Consider the following 4,049-nt stretch of genomic DNA (forward strand, 5'->3'; position numbering starts at 1 on the left):
CTAAGTGCTCCAAATGTCCACTTGCAGATTCTAAAGAAAGAGTGTTTCAAAACTGCTTAATCAAAAGAAAAGTTCAACTCTGTGAAATGAATGCACACATCACAAGGAAGTTACTCAGAATGCTTCTTTGTAGTTTTTATGTGAAGATATTTATTGTTCCACAATATTCCTCAAAGCGCTTCAAATATCCACTTGCAGATACTAAAAAAAGAGTTTTTCAAAACTGCTCCATCAAAAGAAAAGATCAACTCCGTGAGAAGAATACACACATCACAAAGAAGTTTCTCAGAATGCTTCTGTGTAGTTTTTATGTGAAGATATTTACGTTTCCACCATAGGCCTCAAAGTGCTCCAAATATCTACTTGCAGATTATACAAAAACAATGTTTCAAAATTGATCAATCAAAAGAAAACTTCAACTCTGTGGATGAATGTGCACCTCACAAGGAAGTTTCTCAGAATGCTTCTGTGTAGTTTTTATGTGAAGATATTTCCTTTTCCACAGTAGGCCTCAAAGCCCTTCAAATATCCACTTGCAGATTCTATAAAAAGGATGTTTCAAAACTGCTCAATCAAAATAAAGTTTCAACTCTGTGAGACGAATGCACACATCACAAAGAATTTTCTCAGAATGGCTCTCTGTAGTTTTTATTTGAAGATATTTCCTTTTCCACAATAGAACTCAAAGAACTCCAAATATCCTATTGCGGATCCTACATAAAGAGGGTTTCCAAATTACTCAATCAAAGGAAACGTTCAACTCTGTGAAATGAATGCTGATATCACGAAGAAGTTTCTCAGAATGCTTCTGTGTAGTTTTTATGTGAAGATATCACCTTTTCCCATTAGGCCTCAAACTGCTCCAAATATCCTCTTACAGATTCTACAAAAAGAGTGTTTCAAAACTTCTCAATCAAAAGAAATGTTCAACCCTGTTTGATGAAGGCACACATCACAAAGAAGTTTCTCAGAATGCTTCTGTGTAATTTTTATGTGAATATATTTCGTTTTCCCTATAGGCCTCAAATCGCTCCAAATATCCACTTGCACACTCTACATAAAGAGTGTTTCCAAAATGGTCAATCAAAAGGAAGGTTTAACTCCGTGAGATGAATGCACACATCACAAAGAAGTTTCTCAGAATGCTTCTGTGTAGTTTTTATGGAAGATAATTCCCTTCCAAAATAGGCCACAAGGGCTCTAGTTATCCAGTTGCAGATTCTACAAAAAGAGAGATTCAAAGCTGCTCAATCAAAAGAAAGTTTCAACTCTGTGTGATGAAGGCACACATCACAACAAGTTTCTCAGAATGCTTCTGTGTAGTTTTTATGAGTAGATAATTCCTTTTCTACAATAGGCTTCAAAGCACTCCAAATATCCACTTTCAAACTCTACAAAAAGATTGTTTCAAAACTGCTCAATCAAAAGAAAGCTTTAACTCTGTGAGATGAATGCACACATCACAAAGAAGTTTCTGAGAATGCTTCCATGTAGCTTTTATGGGAAGATATTTCCTTTTCCACTGTAGGCCTCAAATTGCTTAAAATATCACCTTCCAGATTCTATAAAAGGAGTGCTTCAAAACTGCTCAATCAAAAGAAAATTTCAACTCTCTGAGATGAATGTACACATCACAAAGGAGTTTCTCAGAATGCTTCTGTGTGGTTTTTATGTGAAGATATTTCAATTTCCAAAACAGTCCACATAGGGCTCCAAATATCCTCTTGCAGATTCTACAAAAAGAGAGATTCAAAACTGCTTAATCAAAAGATAGGTTCAACAATGTGTGTTGATTGCACACATCACAAAGAAGTTTCTCAGAATCATTCTGTGTAGTTACTATGTGAAGATATTTCCTTTTAGACAATAGGCATTAAAGTGCTCCAAATATCCACTTGCACATTCTACAAAAAGAGTGTTTCCAATCTGCTGAATCAAAAGAAAGGTTCAACTCTGTGAGATGAATGCACACATAACAAAGAAGTTTCTGAGAATGCTTCTGTGTAGTTTTTTTAGGAAGATATTTCCTTTTCGGAAATAGGCCTCAAAGGGCTGCAAATATCCACTGGCAGATTCTACAAAAAGAGTGTTTGAAAACTGCTCATCAAAAGAAAATTTGAACTCTGTGAGATGAAGGCATAGATCACAAAGGTGTTTCTCAGAATGCTTCTGTGTAGTTTTTATATGAAGATATTTCCTTTTTCACCATAGGTCACAAAGGGCTCCAAATATCCTCTTGGAGATTATACAAAAAACAGAGTTTCAAAACTGTTCATTCCAAAGATAGGTTCAACTCCATCAATTGAATGTGCCCATCACAAAGAAGTTTCTCAGAATGCTTCTGTGTAGCTTTTGTGTGAAGATATTTCCTTTTCCAACATAGGCCTCAAAGCGCTCTAAATATCCACGTGCATATTCTCCAAAAAGAGTGTTTCCAAACTGCTCAATCAAAAGAAAGTTTCAATTCTGTGAGATTAGTGCACACATTTAAAAGAAGTTTCTCCGAATGCTTCTGTACAGTTTTTATGTGGAAATATTTCCTTTTTCACAACAGGCCACAAAGTGCTCCAAAAATTCACTTGCAGATTCTGCAAGAAGGGTGTTTCAAAACTGCTCAATCAAAAGAAAGATTGAACTCTGTGAGATGAATACACACATCATAAAGTAGTTTCTGAGAATGCTTCTGTGTAGTTTTCATGTGAAGATATTTCCCTTTCCAAAATAGGCTGCAAAGGACACCAAATATCTACTTGCAGATTCTACAAAAGAGTGATTCAAAACTGCTCAATTGAAAGGTAGTTTCAACTCTTTGAGTTGAATGCAAACATCACAAAGAAGTTTCTGAGAACGCTACTGTGTAGTTTTTATGTGAAGACATTTCCGTGTCTACTATAGGACTCAAAGTGCTTCAAATATCCACTTGCAGATTCTACAGAAAGAGTATTTCCAAACTGCTCAATCAAAAGAAAGGTTCAACTCTGTAAGATGAATGCATACATCACAAAGAAGTTTCTCAGAATGCTTCTGTGTAGTTTTTATGTAAAGATATTTCCTTTTCCACAATAGGCCACAAAGGGCTCCAAATATCCACATGTAGATTCTACAAAAAGATGGTTTCAAAATTTCTCAATCAGAAGAAAGTTTCAAAAAGAAATTTCTCAGAATATTTCTGTGTTGTTTTTATTTTAAGATATTTCCTTTTCCACCATAGGCTGCAAAGGGCTTCAAATATCCACATACAGATCCTGCAAAAAGATATTCAAAACAGCTCTATCAAAAGATAGGTTCAACTCTATGAGTTGAATGTAAATATACCAAAGAAGTTTCTCAGAATGCTTCTGTGTAGTTTTTATATGAAGATATTTGCTTTTCCACAGTAGTCCTCAAAGGGCTCAAAATGTCCAAATGTAGATTCTGCAAAAAGAGAGATTCAAAACAGCTGAATCAAAAGATAGGATCAACTCTGTGAGATGAATGCACACATCACAAAGAAGTTTCTCAAAATGTTTCTGTGTAGTTCTTCTTTGAAGGTATTTCCTTTTCCACCATAGGTCAAAAGGGGCTCCAAATATCCATATGCACATTCTGCAAAAAGAGACATTCAAAACTGCTCAATCAAAAGATAGGTTCAGCTCTGTGAGTTGAATGTACACATCACAAAGAAGTTTCTCACAATACTTCTGTGTAGTTTTTATGTGAACGTATTTGATTTTCCACATTAGGCATCACAGCACTCCAAATATCCACTTGCAGATTCTACAAAAAGAGAGATTCAAAACTGCTCAATGAGAAGATAAGTTCAACTCTGAGAGTTCAATGCACACTTCACAAAAAGTTTCTCAGAATGCTTCAGTGTAGTTTTTACGTGAAGATATTTCCTTTTCCACAATAGGCCTCAAAGCTCTCCGAACATCCACTTGCAGATTCTGAAAAAAGTGAGATTCAATACTGCTCAACTGCTCAATCAAAAGATAGATTCAACTCTGTGAGTTCAGTGCACACATCCCAAAGTAGTTTCTCAGAATGCTTCTGTGTAGATTTTATGAGAA

Source organism: Pongo abelii, chromosome 23, assembly GCF_028885655.2.
Source record: "Pongo abelii isolate AG06213 chromosome 23, NHGRI_mPonAbe1-v2.0_pri, whole genome shotgun sequence".
In the NCBI taxonomy this organism is placed as follows: domain Eukaryota; kingdom Metazoa; phylum Chordata; class Mammalia; order Primates; family Hominidae; genus Pongo; species Pongo abelii.